A 23,333-nucleotide genomic window follows, 5' to 3' on the forward strand; every position below is an offset into this window, starting at 1 on the left:
CTTAGGGGCCATCTACAATGGAGAGTCGTAGACCGTAGCAGATTCGCTCACACTTGACCGAAAGTAAATGTTTTTTAAAATAATTGCTATGTGTAATTGTTTGTATTTCGTATGAAGAGGTTTAAAGTGTAATTAAAAAGGTTTGTGAGTCATTTGTTTATTTATAATTAATTAATTATTTTTCCACCCGACTTAGGGATCCTTTTCATGGGCGACAAAATCGCGGCGATTAAGTTTTAAATTCAGCGACTGTCGCGCGCGCGATTTTTGGAGCGTTAAATAAATTCTAACCTAAAATGGAGTAGATTTCGCATAGACATAGGTCTAGTTTCCACCGTAGTTTTCAATCCGATCATAGAGCTTGTATTAATGGAGAGACCATTGCTATATGCCGGAGTCCGCGCAGGGAGAATCGACAGAGAAATGAATATATTCTCATATATTCTGTCTCTTTTCGTGTTGGACACCCCCATCACTCCGTTTTCTAGAAGGAAAGAAGCGCCGCACATACGAGCAGTACGACAGGTACGAGCCTAATACTTACTTGGTGTCTATTTGGGCCTTGGGCTGTTACAATTAGAACAATTTTTACATACGAAAGTAATACTGTGCATTCATTGATTGGCATGCATCTTTTAGATTTTAAATTATGTACCACTTAATGACGCACAGTGTTATCTTTGTAAGCAATTTTTTTTTCGTACGAGTTCGAGAATCGGGCCTCAGATTGTATAGTTACAAACCTGTTCCCACACAAAAAAAGATAGAATATATCCACCTCTCCGTCGATTCTCCCCGCGCGCGTCGCGATGCATCAAGGCCCCTCCATTAATACAAGCTCTATGGCCGGAATTCATAGGGTGCGTTCCGAAATCTACTGCCAGTACTGACAGTACTGTTTTTTCGTTCCGAAATCGTTTTCAGCGTGCTGTCAGCAACTGTAAATTACTATCTATTCTACAAAAATAGACCCTAGGGAATTACTGACTTCCGGCTAATTTTACACATTGTCCGGAGGTAGTGCAAATTCAGTAAAGCATATGGCCGCCGTCCGCCGTACATTAATGTGTATAATTAAAATTGACGAGATTGTTAAAAAATTAATTGTAACAATGGAAACTGTTCGATACGAACTTATTGATGGCGACAATAACATTTATGAAGTGTTTCTGAAAATCACGCGATGATTATATCACACAATATTTTGTTCAATAATGAAATAATAGAGAAATTCTATTTTTTTATTATAATTCCTACCTAAAATGTGCTTTGAATCCTTCATCCGAAAGTAAAGCAATAACATTTTCAATATAATTTTTTATGCGTGGCCTTAATTCCAATGGTCTACGCTTAGTAATCATGTTTAAGACATTTAGAATTTCTTCCTCATCGTCTGATGAACTGTCACTGTCACTATTAATAACATTCACAATACCTTGCACTGCAATTATAATTGCATTGACATTTGCCATAATTAGATTGTATAAAGTTAGGTTTTTATGATGGCATCAACAGTTGCTGGTTTGACTGTAAACGCATTCCGTTTTTTAGTGTTGCCAGTATTCACTGGCGTTTCGGAACAGCTCAAACCCAGTAACTTCAGTAGCAGTACTGTCAGTACTGTCAGTAGATTTCGGAACGCACCCATAGTCGAATCTTATTCAAGTTCCAGCTTAAGCACGATCTTGAGACGTCAATGCTGTTATTTCATTGGTTAAGTAAGTCTCAAGTCGGCTCGAAGCTAGACTTAAGACAATGCTTGAGCTTAAGATCGGTCTATGAATCCCGTCCTATGAATCCCATCTTGTTCCGGTGCGAATCAAATTTAATGTCGGTTTCCACTGGAAGTCAAGTAGAAGTGAGAAAAATTGATATTTCAGTAGAACCAACTTAACTTAGCTTGTTGAATATTAACAAACATAATCTTTGAATAGCCTACATACACTAAAGTGTCAAAAAAACAAAAATTCCCAGTGAACACAGTAATATAGCAGCAGTGTAACAGCAATGTAACCGAATATAACAGGTTACGTTACTCTGAAATTACACGTAACTTACATGTAAGTTACAATTTCCGACTCAGCAATATAACATGTTATAATTACATGTTATTTAACCGTTACACAACAGTTACAAAGAAAAATAAAATAAAATAAAAATTTTATTTTTTAAAAATTATTTTTATCAACAGCACATACTACATTTAGAATAAAGTTTTATTAATTAATTAAATTTAAATTATGTAATTTTTTATTTTATTCTTACTTGCCGCTGCTGGGTTTGAACCCGAAACCTTAGGATGACGAACCTTCCCAGCGAGAAACGATAATGAATTCGACATCAATTCGACGTCGAATCGACATCGAAATGATGATTTCGATGTCGAATCGATGTCGATTCGATCTACTATTTCTCACTGGGTTGTACTCTACCTACTACGCCAATTTGACTCATCGATATGGGTACTTGTTATTGTCTACATATACTTATATGTTATAAACTGACGCAACTATATTATTTTTTATAAAAGCAATTAAATTTTGCAAAACATATTAAAAATAAATAGCATTAATTTAAATACTTATTAATTTCATTGTTAAATTTATCTTTTTCCATAACCTTAATAATTTGATGGAAATTGCGATCTATTTAGCACTAATCTTTGAAGCGTTCAAATGATTAATTAGATGGTTAACTATATAGATCGTAATTCTAAGAAAAATTGAATAATATACATTTATTATTCTGTTTTTGTTCAGCACATGCCATGATGAATTTCGATTTTGTGCATTTTTTGTGTGCAGTAATTGTAGACAAACCGTTATTTTTGAAAACATTATCTTTATAATAATTTTTTTTATTATCAAATAGATTTATCATTCAGGATGTTATAATGTTGTCTGATTTCTGAATCAACTACGACGCATCGTTCCGTAATAACATTGATACGAACGTGTTATGTTACGATTATACAATTTTTGTTGAATAACTGTAACGCCAAAACGATGTATAACAGCTATATCACTTGCGTATAACAAATATTACATAACAGGTTATTTCCATGTCATATAGCACCTACATATCACAAGAATAACAATGTTAAATTACTTGTAACTTTCATGTTATATTGCCGCTATAAAATGTGTTCACTGGGTTATATCTCGTTTATTTTCCATTTTGATTACTAAGGTTAGATTCCTTTTTGAGAAAATATAACCTAATAAAATAATTTAAGTAACTGTTATACTAAAAAGTAAAGGTTGGCACTATCTATTTCGATCTTGTTTCAACCGTTTCCACCGACTAAAGGACCCCGCACACATCTTATGGAAAAATGTTCTCGGTCAAATTGGCTGAAAGTGAGATATAATGTACTCCATGACGTGCTGATCAAATATGTCCATAGGACCAGCCCAGGTAGCAAGCCCACGTCATTTTGACGTCCCAAAATGGTCATATCTGGTCATATGTCGTCAAAATGACCATTTTTTTACATGACCTAAAATTGACGTCATGATGACGTCATTTCGAAGTCATATTTCAGTCATGATCTGACGATTATTTTCCCAAATAACACACATCCAAAATCGGGACATAAAGACGTCATTAAGATGTATTTTAGACACGGTCTAAAGCGGTATCTATACAATGAGATTTAAGGCGTAAGGCATAAGCATATTATACAGGGTGTTCCAGATTAACCGGAGGAGCCGGCATGTACGTATTCCTCATGAAAAACTGAGTCGAAAATGTCAGTAGCAAAATCTTGAGGGATCAATAGTTTTCAAATGGTAAGCCTTTGAAACTTTCCAACCACAGGCCATGAAGCTCGCGCTGTCAGGCGCGGCGCAACTAAGCGGCCGGCCGGTTGCTTTGACGAGTATCGCTAAACGGTGTAGTACCGAACGAATATAAATCTGTGAAATCTCTATTAATATCTGTTGCTGTATTCTTAAATCGAGTCCAATTTAATTGACAAAAAGTAATATCAGTTGTAAATTCGATAAAACGTCATTTATATCAATAAAAAATATGTGTTTCTGAAATACGTTTTATGTATAAATAAATTAATAAATAAAATCAATATTAATTAAATTATTTAATCAAATAATATTAAAAACATCAGTCGACAACATTTCCAAAACTTTTTTTCAAAAAGTTCTGTCACAAATAGAAAACATTTACATTTGAAATTCGCATTTGATGTAAATAAATATTTCATATTTAGGAAATAAAATGAACGAAATTCCGAAGTATGATATAAGAGGAAAAGGAAGTAATACTGTGAAGAAAAATCGACGTAAGTAAATAATAAATATTATTATTACAAATTACATTTTGAATAATATTTTAGAAACTTTTAGAGTAGATGTTCGAAATGGCCACCACCCATTTCAATACAAAGCTGAGCACGTCTAATCAAATTTTCTCTCGATCATTGTACCATTTCAGGCGTAATGGTTGCAAGCGCCTCATCAATTCGATCACTCTAAAAGTTTCTAAAATATTATTCAAAATGTAATTTGTAATAATAATACTTATTATTTACTTACGTTGATTTTCCTTCACAGTATTACTTCCTTTTTCTCTTATATCATAATTCGGAATTTCGTTCATTTCATTTCCTAAATATGAAATATTTATTTACATCAAATGCGAATTTCAAATGTAAATGTTTTTTGTTTGTGACAGAACTTTTTGAAAAAAAGTTTTGGAAATGTTGTCGACTGATGTTTTTAATATTATTTGATTAAATAATTTAATTAGTATTGATTTTATTTATTAATTTATTTATACATAAAACGTATTTCAGAAACACATATTTTTTATTGATATAAATGACGTTTTATCAAATTTACAACTGATATTACTTTTTGTCAATTAAATTGGACTCGATTTAGAATACAGCAACAAATATTAATAGAGATTTCACAGATTTATACTCGTTCGGTACCATACCGTTTAGCGATACTCGTCAAAGCGACCGGCCGGCCGCTTAGTTGCGCCGCGCCTGACAGCGCGAGCTTCACGGTCTGTGGTTGGAAGGTTTCAAAGGCTTACCATTTGAAAACTATTAATCCCTCAAGATTTTGCTACTGACATTTTCGACTCAATTTTTCATGAGGAATACATACATGCCGGCTCCTCCGGTTAATTTGGAACACCCTGTATAAGCATATTATATTCAACTTTAAGAGAACTTTTTTAAGAAAACATTTAGATTTTTTGGAAATGATGTCAAAATGGCCAAATTAACCATTTGAGCGCTTCAAAGTATTAGTGCTAAATAGATCGCAATTTCCATCAAATTATTAAGGTTATGGAAAAAGTTAAATTTAACAATGAAATTAATAAGTAAATAAGTTAATGCTATTTATTTTTAATATGTTTTGCAAAATTTAATTGCTTTTATAAAAAATAATATAATTGCGACAGTTTATAACATATAGGTATATGTAGACAATAACAAGTACCCATATCGATGATTCAAACTGGCGTAGCAGATAGAGTACAAGGTTTGTAATCCTAAGGTCCCGGGTTCAAAACCTACCACCGGCAATTAAGAATAAAATAAAATAATATAATTTAAATTTAATTAATTAATAAAAATTTGTCCCAAATTTAGTACATACTGTTGATAAGAATAATAAAAAAAAATTTTTATTTTATTTTTTAATCTCTAGTTGCATTTTAAAGATATCCGATTTAAGAAATCTTTTAGATATTAGTTTCATAATATCTTTCTGTTCTCAAAAAACGACGCATTGGTTAACATTCTGACATTATATGTTATCTTTTAGAAGTCTCTTTATGTTATCATTTTCAGAAACAGGATATCTTTTAGAGATCTTTTTGACAACATATTGTTTACGTCATTCTATGACGTCAGGAATTTGTGACATTCGACCGTCATTTTAACGTCATAAGGGCGTCATTTTGTGACGTCAAGAATAGTCAGTAAATGACCATTTTGGGACGTCAAAATAACGTGAGCTTGCTACCTGGGGTATATACACACTATAGTGTATATGTACTATACACTATACTACAGTACTATACACTACATGTATATGGTCATTTACTGACTATTCTTGACGTCACGAAATGACATCCTTATGACGTTAAAATGACGGTCGAATGTCACAAATTCCTGACGTCATGAAATGTACCGTATTTTGACGTCATGGAATGACGTGAACAATATGTAGTAAAAAAAATCTCTTAAATTACTGTTTCTGAATATAATAACATAAAGAGACTTCTAAAAGATAATATTATAATGTCAGAATGTTAACTAATGCGTCGTTTTTTGAGAAAAGAAAGATATCATGAAACTGATATCTAAAAGATTTCTTAAATCGGATATCTTTAATGCAAGTAGAGAAAAATAAAATAAAATAAAAATTTCATTTTTTTTTTAAATTATTTTTATCAACAGCACATACTAAATTTAGGACAAATTTTTATTAATTAATTAAATTTAAATTATATTATTTTATTTTATTCTTACTTGCCGCTGGTAGGTTTGAACCCGAGACCTTAGGATGACGAACCTTGTACTCTACATGCTACGCCAATTTGACTCATCGATATGAGTACTTTGTTATTGTCTACATATACCTACTCCTATAACCATTTCTGCTGTGACAAATGTTGGCAACAGATTCTGTTGCCAAAAAGGCGACAAATGAGAAACATATCTTGTCATTGCAAACACTATTAGTAGATATTCAGCAAATATTTAGCAACGTCTGTCATCAGAATACATGACAAAATAATAGTGAACTGCGGGCAGATTTATTGAAAGTATTGATAACAGATTGACGACAAACACCAAAGTGCAAACAATGTCAGCAAATTGCCTGTAGAAATGCAACAACATTTGTGTGTCAAAGTACGCGACAGATTGATACCAGAAATGCAGCAGATCTATCGAAATGTCAAATTGGCAATAAAAAGTGCGGCACCGTCGATAGGCGGCTTATTTTCTCGGGAGTAAAATGCAGTCAACTCGCTACATAAAGACCACTCGCAGCGCGAAGGTAAGCAAAAATTATCTTCCTTCGCTGCGCCTGCGGAAGAGTCCGATGTGGCGGAGGACCGCCACATTATACTTTTATGATACAGAACTGGTAGTATTTTCATTTTTTTGGAATGAGATTTAACTACAAAAAAATTTAATGAAATTAATTGCACCTAAAATAGATAATATACCTGCGATATAAAGGGAGAAAATAGATAGGTCAATTGAGGCCCCCCTATAGGAAATATTAGATGCTAAGGAGAGGGTTGGGTAAATTATTTAATCTGTTCCTACTCCTGAATTAATAAATCTTCCCAGGAGATTGCTTACATCGATTCTCAAATAAAATTATAACTGTGATGAAAGAAGAATTGAAAAGATTCGACAAATCTGTCGCCAATCTATCATCATTTATGAATACAGATCTGTTGCATATTTGGCGCAAATCTGCTGTGAGTTTACGTTGCAACATCTGTTCTCAATTTGCTGCGTGAATTTGTCATTGTATTGCTAGTGACAGGTCTGCTCTGGTGTTGCACCCAATTTGATATCAGGATTTGATAACAATTTTTGCTTGCAATTGGGGCGCACTCGACGACACAGTAAGCCATGGTTTTGGCAGCCTGATTCCGCAAGAAATTTATAGCAGTCTGCTGACAATTTGGTAGCAAATGGTTAGCTGGGTATATGTTATAAACTGACGCAATTATATTATTTTTTATAAAAGCAATTAAATTTTGCAAAACATATTAAAAATAAATAGCATTAATTTATTTACTTATTAATTTCATTGTTAAATTTATCTTTTTCCATAACCTTAATAATAAAGGATAACATTTTCAAGAAACTTAAATGAAATTCTTCAATGAGATATCTCAAAGACCGCTCTTAGTAGACGTCTCTGATATGTTACGTCCAGGGGACTTCACTTTTATTGCCCGCTGACCTTTTCAGAGATAAGCAAACCAAACGAAATTCTGAGACTTATCTGCGGTCAAGTGTCGCGAGAAAGAAAATTAAATAAATATCTCTGCACCGCGAGGGCGTCTGTTTCCCATAATCAGAGGAACCCAAGACATTAAAAGCCCATAAAATTTGGTGGGGGTTAGGCCCCGGCGAAGTTAAAATTCAAATATTTGCCCTTGACGGACTAAGGGCACTTACAGAATTCCTTTACGACCGCAGATAAGTGCCAGATGGAAAGTTAGATTACTCGAAAAGGGGCAAGGGCACATTTGGTTTTAAGAGTAAAAACACTTTTTATTTACGGGCGAAATGTTATCGAAAGAGAGCCAGACCACCTCAAATGTCAAAGGAACTATAAAATTTTCCTTTGGAAACCAGATGTGCCTGCCACCCCTGGGAAATGCGCGGGCCGGGAAACATAAAATTTCCTCTCCTTATTTAAGATAAGAGCATCAGAAAACCTCCTCCCACCTACCAGATTTGAAAATGTTAAGCGGAGGGAACCAACGAACCAATAGCCAAAAAGGCTAATGAACACCACCCCAAGACCAAACAACCACCCATCCAATGAAAACCTTAAAACTTAGTTCCCATGCATTCCCGCCAATTAACATCCCCGAAACACCCACACCTAAAATTTTACCTTTTGGGGAGAGTGCTATATAAATCTGCACTCCGAAAAATCAGACAGTTCCTGTCTCGGTTACTGTGCCAGTCGGTTTCACTGTCTCAGTCACTTAGTCACATAATAGCTTTCGTGATAGTTACCGCTGCTCCGATTTCGGATTGTCTGCTTCCTTTGACGAGTGAAGTGTCGAAAGTGCTAAAATCAAACTCTAGTGCAGAACTCGTAACTCAACTCAGCGAGTGCACCTTTTCTCTCCGAACTTCACCACTCCGCGGGCCCACCACCTTTGGACTCGGCCAGCCGACTTCAAATCCAACCTGTCCGGCGAGGATCGACCTAAGAAGGAGATTTTTGGATTCAATTCCCTCCTACACGCCGCTCATCAAGTAGTAGTCTCTTAATCTCAGCTGTTAACCCCCTCTCCCGGCTAACATACTGTTGTCACTTTAGTGGACAACTATCCCCAACGAAAACGATCTCGCCAATCCATAAGACGGGAGCGTCGGAAACGAGTCAGAGCAGCACGAGCCATCCTTGACCAGGTGTACCAAGAGTATCTAGAGGCGACGCGATCTCCTCCCCAAGGAGACTCATATCGAGTCCCTACTCCCCCTCCTACCCAAGGAGACTCATCTCGAGTCCCTACTCCCCCTCCTACCCAAGGAGACTCATCTCGAGTCCCTACTCCCCCTCCTACCCAAGGAGACTCATCTCGAGTCCCTACTCCCCCTGCGTATTCACCTGTAAGCTCACCAGAACCGGAAGAAATTCCACCCCCACCTCCCCCTACACCTTCTATAGAATTCTTAGACGAATTCGACCGAGTACCACCCAGGCCGCGCCATTATTATTATAATGGTACCCAAAACTCGTTGATAGAACTCTTAGAACAATTCCCAGTAAAGACAGATCTTTCTCTCCAAAACTATCGCGAATTTACCCTCACCCCAGAAGCAATAGACCCAGATGTTTTATTTAATGTAGTTTCTGCACTCGATCCCACAGATTTTATCCTCACCTTTACCCCTCATTACCATGATCCCTTCGCAGTCCCAGTAGATTTCTTTTACAATTTCTTTCCCCCTTCCTCAGTAATCATCCGAGAGATAATATGAAACTTCTAACTTCTTCCTCACCCGTCGATTCACCCCAAGAATTTGGTATTAATATATATATATATGTAACAAACTATTGTAAAATCCAAGAACTAGTATGTTTAAATCCATTGTAATCTTTATACACACATTATTATAATAACTACCGCACCAACATTAGCACTAACACATATATACATATATATACATATACAGGGTGATTCAAAATAACTATATGTCCTTGCATAGACGTATTCTTAGTAATATTCTGAGTCAACTTTTTCTTTTGCAAAAAATTATCCAGAGCTTAGATTTCTAGATATAATAAGAAATAGTTTACGTATCCTGAATCGGATACAAGAGGTAAGCAGGGGTGGCACAACTCACCGCTGCTCGCAGGCACCACGAGCACCGCGAGGCATCTGCTGCGCTCAATAATCGATAATCATCTCAATTATCTTTAACGATGGTATTAAGTATTTTGAATCACCCGAATATTATGTAATAAAGGAAGAAATGAATAGGTGACAAAGAGAGAGAGAGAGAGAGAGAGAGAGGGAGGAGAGAGAGGAGGGAGAGAACTTGTTTGAACCTGTTTACGCACGTACCATCCTGCAATCAATTGATTGTTCTCACGATCCATCCTTTAGTTTATCGGATTAAAAGTCTTTTTTTCTTTCTTCTTACATTTTATCACTTACACTCATTTACACACACACACACAAACACACTGTTCACTCACTTAACCGAATTTATTTACACATCAAAAAAATAGTACGAAACATTTAACTATTAAACATTACTAATCACTCGGCGCGTCAAAATTATTCGAAGAAAGAAACGCATATTTACTCGACGAACACACAACGCGTGTTTACTAGTTACTCGATGTCAGCTGACATCGAGCTCAGCTAAGCAAGCAGACAACTGACTTTATTGGTTATTGTGTGGTAACACTGTCGAATATGTGTCTGGAAACGCGGCAACTTAAAAATAAAAATATTGATTAATATGATTTACTATTATAATTTGTTGAAGAATATGTTGGAAATGCATACACGGAGACCCGGAGAGCAAAAAATTTGACATTCTAGCAATCAATTCGAATATTCTACGTAATTATTTAGATGATAGAAAATTAATTTTAAATCTGTATTAAAGATCTGTGTTAAAGATAATTGAGATGATTATCGATTATTGAGCGCAGCAGACGCCTCGCAGTGCTCGTGGTGCCCGCGAGCAGCGGTGAGTTGTGCCACCCCTGCTTACCTCTTGTATCCGATTCAGGATACGTAAACTATTTCTTATTATATCTAGAAATCTAAGCTCTGGATAATTTTTTGCGAAAGAAAAAATTGACTTAGAATATTACTAAGAATACGTCTATGTAAGGACATATAGTTATTTTGAATCACCCTGTATATAGATAAATAGCAAGTATTAGTATTACCAACAATGTATTCCATTAGGAATTAAGTATACATAATTAAAACAATAGTAAATATCAACCTCAGTTTTTTTTTTCTGTATGAAACCACCAACATTAGAATAAATATGATTATAAGTTAAATCTCTTGATTTATTTATTAGTCGACCTACCCCCATTCCCCAACTAAAGACTGTATCGGGTCCGATCCCGAGTTAAAACAATTAAATTTGTTGACTCGAAAGCAGGACCAACAGACGCACAGCCGAGAGATAGGGGTTATAGTGAGCCTACCGGCACACTGACCCACATTTCTGGCAATAAAGAGTGCGTTTGCCCCTAAGGCACTTGTCTTTTCCTCGAGCCTGTGCCTTCGGGAGTCGTGTCATGTTGCGTCCTTCCTTCTTTATCTACCATACCCAACCAACCTTCCGATCCTAGTCAAAACCCCATAAACCTGGATGTAACAGATAAATGTTACCATTTTGACATCATTTCCAAGATATCTAAATGTTTTCTTAAAAAAGTTCTCTTAAAGTTAAATATAATATGCTTATATAATATGCTTATGCCTCACGCCTTAAATCTCATTGTAGACACTGCTTTAGACCGTGTCTAAAATACGTCTTAATGACGTCTTTATGTCCCGATTTTGGATGCGTGCTGTCTGGGAAAATAATCGTCAGATCATGACTGAAATATGACTACGAAATGACGTCACATCATGACGTCAATTTTAGGCCATGTAAAAAAATGGTCATTTTGACGACATATGACCAGATATGACCATTTTGGGACGTCAAAATGACGTGGGCTTGCTACCTGGGACATGTATACATGTATATAAGCTGCGTTCGAAAATAGCTTTAGCTGATGGGAAAAAAGTTAAGAATCGAGAGTAAAATGAGCGCAGTCAATCACGTTTCCATGGATTTACATCTGGTTCTACGCCATACTAGGAGCGAATTAATGCATCGGTGGAAACTAGACCATAGTAAGTATAGACCAAGCATTCCACTGTATAAGCGTGATGCATACAATATAAGAAGACCTTCTTTCTCTTTTTAATGCCGGAGAAGTGGGGAGCACTTCTCCACATCTCTTCGCGTCGATTCATTATTTCCCCTGTCAGGCTCTCCCTACTACGATGATGTCAGAGAGAGAAAGAAACTCTTCTCACATCTTTTCTCTTTCTTTTCGTATGCATCACGCTTATACAACAAATGCTTGGTCTATACTCATAGCGTTTTCGATTGGAAAAAAGTTAATGCGCACCAGGGGCTCGATTCTTGAATTTATTCGCAAGAAAACGTATGCGCAAATACCCGCTCTAACAGAAAAGTTGCAAGTTTATTGGTTAAAAGCCATACGACCCAGTGAACACATTTTATAGCGGCAATATAACATGGAAGTTACAAGTAATTTAACATTGTTATTCTTGTGATATGTAGGTGCTATATGACATGGAAATAACCTGTTACGTAATATTTGTTATACGCAAGTGATATAGCTGTTATACATCGTTTTGGCGTTACAGTTATTCAACAAAAATTGTATAATCGTAACACGTTCGTATCAATGTTATTACGGAACGATGCGTCGTAGTTGACTCAGAAATCAGACAACATTATAACATCCTGAATGATAGATCTATTTGATAATAAAAAAAATTATTATAAAGATGTTTTCAAAAATAACGGTTTGTCTACAATTACTGCGCACAAAAAATGCACAAAATCGAAATTCATCATGTGCTAAACAAAAACAGAATAATAAATGTATACTATTCAATTTTTTCTTAGAATTACGATCTATATAGTTAACCATCTAATTAATCATTTGAACGCTTTAAAGATTAATGCTAAATAGATCGCAATTTCCATCAAATTATTAAGGTTATGGAAAAAGATAAATTTAACAATGAAACTAATAAGTAAATAAATTAATGCTATTTATTTTTAATATGTTTTGCAAAATTTAATTGCTTTTATAAAAAATAATATAGTTGCGTCAGTTTATAACATATAAGTATATGTAGACAATAACAAGTACCCATATCGATGAGTCAAATTGGCGTAGCAGGTAGAGTAAAAGGTTCATCATCCTAAGGTCCCGGGTTCAAACCTAGCAGCGGCAAGTAAGAATAAAATAAAAAATTACATAATTTAAATTTAATTAATTAATAAAAATTTATTCTAAATGTAGTATGTGCTGTTGATAAAAATAATTTTAAAAAAATAAAATTTTTATTTTATTTTATTTTTCTTTGTAACTGTTGTGTAACGGTTAGATAACATGTAATTATAACATGTTATATTGCTGAGTCGGAAATTGTAACTTACATGTAAGTTACGTGTAATTTCAGAGTAACGTAACCTGTTATATTCGGTTACATTGCTGTTACACTGCTGCTATATTACTATGTTCACTGGGGATAGTTAATAAATTTTCAACTTTTCTGTAAGAACAGAATTTGCGAATACGTTTCTCTTGCAAATGAATTCAAGAATCGAGCCCCAGTGCGCACTCAGTTCACACCAACACTGGACAAGTTCCATGGATTGCACTGAATAGTGCAAGTACAAAAGAACACGCCGAAATTTTCAGTGCCAATTATATTTTAAATAAAGTATAGGTTATATACTTATATGGAAAGATGTAACACTTACAATATCATTATCCATTTGTTTCACATATGCCACATAATTTGGGGAGCGTCCCAGATGCGCACAGTAATAAACGGACACAGCAAGCTGAGTGAAACGGACACAGTAACAAACGGACACAGACCAAACGGACACAGTAATAAACGGACACAGTAACAAACAGACACAGTAACAAACGGACACAGTAATAAACGGACACAGACTAAATGCGCACAGAGCGAAACGGACACAGTGCGAAACGGACACAGTAACAAACGGACACAGACCAAATGCGCACAGAGCGAAACGGACACAGTGCGAAACGGACACAGACCAAATGCGCACGGACCAAATGCACACGGACCAAATGCGCACACTGCACATGCGCACACTGCACGTGCGCACGAACCAAATGCAATTCATGTACATTGCAAGCAGAGTAAAGTCCACATAGGTTAGCGACTTGGACGGGGTGGGTGCGGAAGGGGGGCCGAAGGCCCCCCTTGCACCCTCCCCCGTGTGTGTGTGTGTGTGTGTGTGTGTGTGTGTGTGTGTGTGTGTGTGCGTGCGTGCAAAGCATTCACTGCATCACATGGGTTTGCAACTTTCCGTGTATGCATTTGGTTTGTGCGCATGTGCAGTGTGCGCATTTGGTCTGTGTCCGTTTCGCACTGTGTCCGTTTGTTACTGTGTCCATTTTGCACTGTGTCCGTTTATTACTGTGTCCGTTTGGTCTGTGTCCGTTTGTTACTGTGTCCGTTTCACTCAGCTTGCTGTGTCCGTTTATTACTGTGCGCATCTGGGACTCACTCATAATTTGTGGTTTTTTGAATTATTATTCTAATTCTGAGAGTTGTAATTATTTCTTCTTCCTCGCATGAACTTGAAGAAGATTCCAAAAATATCTCCAAAATATTAAAAAGAGCCAAATCCGAATTGCTCATTTTGTCGAATTTGAAACAACCCAGGTAGCAAGGTGTCGTCATTTTTTGGTCATTTTATGACGAAGCAGACGTCACTAATTGACGTCTTAATGACATTAAAATGACGGTTTAATGTCACAGACCGTTGACGTCACAATAAAGACGACATTTTAACGTCATTTTTATGACTATCCCAGGTAGTAAAAGTCGCCGTTATTTTGACGTTTTAGAAAATATTTCGGGTATATGTTCTACATATGTAGTACTTGCATTGTGAAAATATTGAAATAACATAATTATAATCTAAAAAAAAATTTACGTTGTTTCTAAACAAGCATCGTTACCCACCACATCATGGTCACATCTAGGATTGCCTAACTTCCGCGGTCACCTATCCAATTCTGAACCGCCGTCGACGTTGCTTGATTTCGAAGATCGTACGCAACCTAGCACTTCGTGATGATCCCTAAACACTTGATGCTCATGAATACATATATATTTGTTATAGATCAGTTCAATAGATGTTAGAAACATGAAACTTGTAGTTAACTAATATTTTTATAAATAAATATAAATTTACAGTTTTTTTCCCGATTTTTACATATGCGAAATAACATGTGAAATAACTTATAAAAATTTTTGCTGTTTTTTTAATAAAACTAAATTATACTCTAGACAACACGCAATATTTATAAAATATTTATAAAATATCAATTAACGGACGTTATTAATTAGTCAAGCATATGACGTCGGAAATACGTTGTAGAATGGATAAATGACTGACGTAATTAATAGGTGAAAAAATGACGTTACTATTACGTCTTAATTTGGTAACATGACGTCCGCGAAATAACGAATTATTGACGTCCAGTGGACGTCACCTTGCTGGGAAAACATTCAAAACGATGCACTACATGGTGTCTGCATACATCCAATGCATTGAACTGGCACCGTCAAAATATCTCGTGCCACTTAGTGCGCACTGAGTGCGCACTACGCAAGTGTCGTGCGGTCAAACGAACACGTGACACTAGCCAAGTGCGCATTGGCACTGCCAATCGAACACGCTCCTGACACTGAGTGCAGCCAGTGCATCTCAATCGAAAACGCTATTACTATGTTTATGGAATTTCGGAAGATAATTATTTACAGTAGTTATTACAAAAGAAATATCAAGAGTGATTATTACAGCGCAAATTATTTATGAATATGAAGAAATATTAAGGAAAAGAAAAATTGCTGCAGTTGTGGCTCTTTTCGTAAATGAAAAGTTACAAGAAAAAAAGATTTTGCGTGGCTTTAATTTTAAAAGAAAGAGAAGAGCATGGTTTTCATCATGCTCTTTTTCCAATTTTGCAACTTAAAGATCTTCGCTTTCATAACTATTTAAGGATGTCAGCTACGTAGTTAGAAAAACTAATAAATTTCCCACCAAACACCAAGTTACATGTAACGTACCTGTTAGTTGTAATTTCCCACTCAACAATGTAATTGTAATATAACACGTGTGTTATATTGCAATTATATTATTGAGTAAAAAATTACAACTAACTAAAGACCTATAATCAAAGATTCGCCAATGGCGAACACAATTTTGATTGGTCACTTGAGTCACATGGTTTATCCGCCATTGCGTACCCACGCTGGGCGAGGAAGAGGGGAGAGTGCTCTGTGTTGAGCAGTATAGGTTAAAAGAATATGTTTCAGAAATTATAAGGTAATTCAATCTCTGCACTCTCGAGGGTCACTATATTTTGACGATACACTCAGGAAGAACAAGAAAAATTAAATTTGCATCTGTTATATGGCTGCGTACAACTTGGAGCAGGCTCGCATTGTTTACTATCTCCACTACTCCAGATCCAGACCCCAGCCCCCGGCCCCAGCCCCCATCCAGTCTCCGTATGGGTACAAGATGGTGGATAGCAGTGGATAGCATGGTGGGGGGCCATTGGCGCATCTTTGATTATAGGTCTTTACAACTAACAAGCACGTTACATGTAACTTTGTGTTTGCTGGATTTAGTTGGTCATAATTTACAAAAAAAATTGTTATAAGAAATCCAATAGGAGTTACAAATTTATTTATTTATTTATTTATTTAGTTACAATTTTATTCGTTAACATATAGTTGAGATTGATATTTTAGCATATTATATACATATATGTTTATAAACATTGTATTTTTTGATATTTTACTTGAATGTCTACTAAACATTAAAATACTCACTTCTGACATTACGTTTTTCTTCATATTATTAATAATTAATCACCAATTTTAATAAAATATTAAAAAAGTTGAGTCGATTTTAACACTCAGCGATATCGCTTGTAATTAAAAAATTTTTAATCCGATTGCGGTGACAAGACATCATGTGACACAAATCGCCGCGACAGAGCGATTAACGAAATTGCGGCCTTATGGCTCTCGCACACTAGACGCGATAAGCGACGAGCGATGAGCGATATCCAATGAGAGCTCTACATTTTCGAACATTTCATCGCCATGTTGGAAAAAGCAGAACTTTTATTGGATATCGCTTATCGCTCGTCGCTTATCGCGTCTAGTGTGCCAGAGCCATTAAAACTCCAGCAGACCAGCGCGATGTCCAATGAGTGACCGCCTTTCCGCTTATCTCTGCTCATTGGATATCGCGCGTCGCACGCGACGGAAATCGCGCTGGTGTGCCAGAGTCCTTAAGCCTTGTTCGTTTTGTCTGTTCTGGATCTACTCGGAGCAAACCCAACCACAGACTTCTATAATATACTAGACTGCTAGGCTCGTTATATATTCTCCATTTAGGCCGGTATTCATAGTCAAATCTTATTTCAAGATCGTCTCAAGCAATGTCTTAAGATGCTAATACGACTCTGTGATTGGCTGATGGCATCTTAAGACAGTACTTAAGATGATCTTAAATATAAGATCCGACTATGAATACCGGCCATAGTGTGTACCCGAAAAGTATGTACAAATAGGAGCTCATAGGCGGCAGACTGAATTACCGATTGGAATGTGGCTAATATTTTATAGTCCTACGACTATGGATTACTAGAGGAGTGAGTGAGATGTATGATACAATATATACATATATTATGTGATTATGAGAGCGTTCTCCTTGGACGCTTATGCGTACTTATGCGTTAAACGTATCATTCTTTTGCTCTTGTAATATAAAAGAAAAAGATAAAATGACAATAACCAAGGTATGTGATAAAAGGCTGCCCAAATATATATAAAAAAGCGGTATACATTTCTTTTCGTTTAAGTATTAAAACTAAAGGACAAATGATATAACCTCATTTTAAGAGCATTTTTGTATAAAATAACCTAATATTAATGATATTTATTAGTATTATTAAGTATCATTCTTTAAATATATATATATTGTGAGCGTTAGGTTGGTAGTCCGGGAGTGAGCTAGGTTGGTAATGCGAGAGTTAGGTTGGGGGAAGAACGGCAGTAGGAAAAGAATAGGCGGCGAGACAAGAAGTAAATAAAGCATGTGCGAGTAAATGTATTACGAGAAATTTAATTGTCCAATAATCCCTCACAAAATCAGAAGTGGGATTCGAGATCCGGGATTTGGAATTCGATTCTCTCGGGCATCTCGAGTGGCAAGGCACGACAAGAACGGACATCGTTTGGTGGCGATTGTCGCGGATGTTGTGCGCTGACGAATGGCCGGCGTAGTTTGGTGACGAGCGGCGGCATATCGTTCGGTGACGATTACCAGTGATATCGTTCGGTGACGATTCACTGGCATAGTGTGATTGCGAGCAGCGGCATATCGTTCGGTGACGATTGCTACAGATTCGCTCTTCGCCATTGATTGAAGTGGCGATTGCGCGTAAGATTGCGCAGATCTCGTTCGGTGGCGAGTGTGCAACAGATATCGTTCGGTGACGATTACGAGAGACATTATAGAGAGTGTCAAGAGTGGTGCATTGCTCGGTGGCATTGCTAAAAGACAGTTACGACACGAGAAGAGCGCAAGAAAGGACGACGTAGTGGAAACGCGGTCGGCCATATTGGAAGATTTTGGCGCGAAAAGTGGTAGTGTGGCCATTGTGCATGCCGGAAGACGGAACGGCGGCCATATTGCCATCGAGGTCGTGAGGATACACCCGCCATAAGAGGACGCTGGCTGGCGGTATCGATACGCAGGTGGCGTCAGAGTGTCGATCGATATATCGATAAAGCGCAGTGCAGAGACATTAACCTAAACCTAAGCAGAGGAATGGAGAAGAATCTAGCGCAGTTAAAAGTGGCCGAACTGAAGGAACGGTTAGTAGCGCTAGGATTGTCGACCACAGGTACGAAAACGGAACTAGTGAGCAGATTGTGCGCCGCGGATCCGTCAGGAGAGTATATCGGGAATTTCCAGATGGAAGAAGAATCGCCGGAAGCGGCATCAGGAGCTGCGGAGCCCATGAGAAGTGCATGGGGGATGGAGGAATTGGTACGAGAGGTTGCCTTGTTAAAAAGAGAGAGAGAAGTAATGGAGCGAGAGCGGAGATTACTGGAGAGAGAAAATGAGCTGCTGAGAGGCTCGCCAAGTTCAACGGCAAGTTTACAGCAAGCACCTCACAAAATTGGTGTAAAATCTGTAATCGAATTGTTGTGCGATTTCGATGGAGTCAAGCCATTGTTCTGCAACTGGGAACGTCAAGTAAAGTTGTTATGTACGACCTATCAACTAGATGACAACGCGGCCAAAATTCTCATCGGTGCGAGAGTGAAAGGGAAAGCCTTGCAGTGGTTACACTCTTCACCGGAGCATATTGAGATGAGTGTGGAAGAGCTATTGAAGAAGATGACGGATATGTTTGACTTGCGGCCAAGTAAGATGGTGCTGCGTAAGGAGTTTGAGAGCAGAAAGTGGAAACCAGGTGAAACTTTTAGCGATTATTATCATGCTAAAATCGTGCTCGCAAATAATGTGCCTGTAGAAGAAACGGAACTCGTGGACTATATTATTGACGGCATTGCGGACACACAACTACAGAATCAAGCAAGAATACAGCGTTTCAAATCCAAAGCGGAGCTGCTAGCGGCATTCAAAAAAATTACTATTTCGGATTGGAAAAATCGGAGCGGACGGAACGTGCAGAACCAGAAGACAGGCAGTCGAACAACCACTCCAAGTTCGTCTGAGAAAACTGACAAAGACATCAGCAAGGGTCCACCAAAGATAGTCAGGTGTTACAACTGTGACAAGACAGGACACTGGGCCAAGGAATGTCAACTTCCAGCCAGAGAGAAAGGAGCGTGCTTCAGCTGTGGAGAAACAGGACATGTAGTAAAAGACTGTACTAAAGGTCAGGTGAACTATGTACATGAAATGTCGTCTCAGGAGGAAGAGTTTAAACAGCTGGTAACTTATAAGCTAAGTAACTCGAAAGTAAGTTACACATTTCAATTAGAAACGTTGATAGATACCGGGAGTCCAGTTACGTTTGTAAAAGCAAAACATTTACCTAGTCATTGCATTAATAAATTGAATATTGCCAGTGAGCTTTGCGGTATTAACAATAGTAAGTTAAATATACAAGGAAGTGTTAACGTGCACATTTGCTTTGATGGAGTAGAAAAGAAAGATTTAACTGTATATGTGGTTCCTAACGATACCATGAGAGTATCAGCTGTGCTAGGTAGAGATGTTTTAAAAATATTTGGGTTAAGTTTGACCAAACCGTCCCGTGTAAATTATAATACGGCTGTAGCTGAAATTTTAAATATTGAAATTAGCAATGATACGGACATTGTGAATAAGATGAATATAAGTTCGGAAATGCCGGTTGAATATCAGGAGAAATTAAAGGAAGAGTTTAGGCATAAGTATGTTGAAGCAGAGAGTCCGGTAGAGCCAAAAATTAAAACGGAGTTAAAACTTGTTCTTACCGATACTAAACCTTTCCATTACAATCCGCGTAGATTATCACAATATGAAAAGACAGAATTAAAGAAAATTTTGGATAATTTGTTGCAGAAAGGTATAATTAGAGAAAGTGAGTCCGAATATGCCTCTCCCATAGTTTTGGTTAAGAAAAAGAGCGGTGATCTTCGTATGTGCGTAGATTACAGGCATTTAAATAAAATCATTTTGCGGGAAAATCATCCAATACCAGTAATCGAAGAGCAAATAGAGATAGTTGGTAATAAATGCTATTTTAGTATCTTAGATCTGAAAGACGGTTTCTACCACATAAATATTGTAGAAGAATCGCGGAAGTTCACAGCATTTGTTACTCCGTTTGGAGTATTCGAGTTCACGAAAATGCCTTTCGGGTTGAAACCAGCTCCCCAAATATTTCAAAAGCATATATATAAGTCATTTAAGAAGCTAATAGAGAGTGGTGATGTAGGCGTGTATATGGATGATGTGATTGTAGCTACGGTAACAATAGAGGACCACATAAAGGTGTTGAGTCAAGTTTTTGAAATATTAAACGAAAATAACCTTGTACTCAGATTAGATAAGTGTAAGTTCTTATATACTAATGTAGATTATTTAGGTTATTCGGTATCTAGCGAAGGCGTAGGACCAACTAAAGCGGGCGTGCAAGGGGTAATAGATTTCCCCATACCGCGGGATATTCATAGAGTTCATTCCTTTGTCGGACTTTGTTCTTATTTCCGCAAATTTATAAAAGACTTTTCGGTTCGAGCGAAACCATTGTATGACCTATTAAAAAAGGATACTAGTTTTCAGATGGGAGAGCGAGAGTCGAAATCCTTCGAGGATTTAAAAGATGCGCTAGTCAAAGCTCCTGTATTGGCTGTGTTTAATGCAAAAGATAGTACGGAGTTGCATTGCGACGCCAGCTCTATAGGGTTTGGAGCGGTGTTATTACAAAAGAAAGCGGACCGTAAGTTGCATCCCATTTTCTATTTTTCAAAACGTACGACTAATACTGAGAGTAAGTATCACAGTTTCGAATTGGAAACTCTGGCTATCATTTATGCGCTGAGACGTTTTCGCAATTATTTGATTGGCGTAAAATTCAAGATAGTTTCAGATTGTAACGCGTTGAAGCTTACCCTAGATAAAAAAGATTTGAATCCTCGAATTGCCAGATGGGCATTGGAGTTGCAAGATTATGACTACACTATCGAACATCGCAGTGGAAATAAGATGAAGCACGTCGATGCTTTAAGTAGAATAACCGATGTTCTAGTAGTAGAAGACAATCCTTTCGAGTTTAACTTATCAGTTTGTCAAAGTCAAGATGCCACAATCAAGGAGTTGCGTGAACGTCTAGAGAAAAAGGAGGATCGCGACTTTGAATTAAGAAACGGTATTGTATATCGGAAGATGGGAGACAGCTTATTATTCTATGTTCCTGAAAATATGGAATCTAATGTAATATACAGATATCACGATAGCATGGGTCACTTAGGATTAGATAAAGTAAGAAGCATTATTAAGAGTAGCTATTGGTTTCCGAACATGAAGAGAAAGATAGAGAATCACGTCCAAAACTGTCTTAAATGCATAGCGTTTTCACCGAGTAGCGGTAGAGTAGAGGGGTTCTTGCATTGCATCCCAAAGGGAAATGTTCCTTTTGCAACAATACATATCGACCATTACGGTCCAGTGGATAAGCAACGTTTGTGTAAACAATACATATTTTTAGTAATTGATGCATTTACTAAATTTGTAAAGCTATATGCTACTAAGTCTACTACTAGTAAAGAAGTTATTGTCTGTCTTTCTCAATACTTTGCGTATTACAGCAAACCAAACGTTATCGTCTCGGACAGAGGAACAGCGTTCACCTCTGCTGAATTTACTGAATTTATTGAAAAACAAGAGATAAAGCATGTCAAAATAGCGACTGGCTCTCCTCGAGCTAATGGACAAATTGAACGCGTAAATCGCGTTGTGACTCCGATGTTGGCGAAGATCACTGATAGTTCCGTGGGTGACCACTGGTATAAAATGTTAGAAGAAGTTGAATACGCGCTAAATAACACAGTACATAAATCGACCAAAGAAATTCCTAGTAAATTGCTGTTTGGAGTTACGCAGCGTGGTAAAGTCACTGACTATATAAAAGAATATGTCGAAAACGATGTAAACGATAAAGATCTAGATTTAGGCAAAGTTCGGGATACTGCTGCAAAAGAGATTGAGACTAGTCAAAAGTATGCAAAAGATCACTTTGATCGCAAAAGAAAAAAGCCACATCAGTACGAAGTAGGAGATCGCGTAATGGTGCGAAATTTCGATAGTAAGGTAGGCGTGTCAAGAAAGCTGATTCCGAATTTTAAGGGTCCGTACGAGATATCAAAAAAATTGCGAAACGACCGATACGTGGTTAAAGATATAGAAGGACATCAGATAACTCAGAAACCGTACATGGGTACGTGGGAAGCGGCGAATCTGAGACCGTATGTGGTTTCTGCCTAAACAAAGTCCATTTGAAGAATAGTCATAAAACACGATCGAACCAAAGATACTCGTTTGTTTTTGTATTATTTAGTGTTAAGTATATTATACCACTGACATGTATTTTGAGTTATGGTTATGTATTTCAAATTGAATTATTATATATGTATTCGGGAAAGCCCGAGACGGGCTAGTGTCAGAATGGCCGAATTGTGAGCGTTAGGTTGGTAGT

Source organism: Monomorium pharaonis, chromosome 5 (genome assembly GCF_013373865.1).
Source record: "Monomorium pharaonis isolate MP-MQ-018 chromosome 5, ASM1337386v2, whole genome shotgun sequence".
Taxonomy (NCBI): domain Eukaryota; kingdom Metazoa; phylum Arthropoda; class Insecta; order Hymenoptera; family Formicidae; genus Monomorium; species Monomorium pharaonis.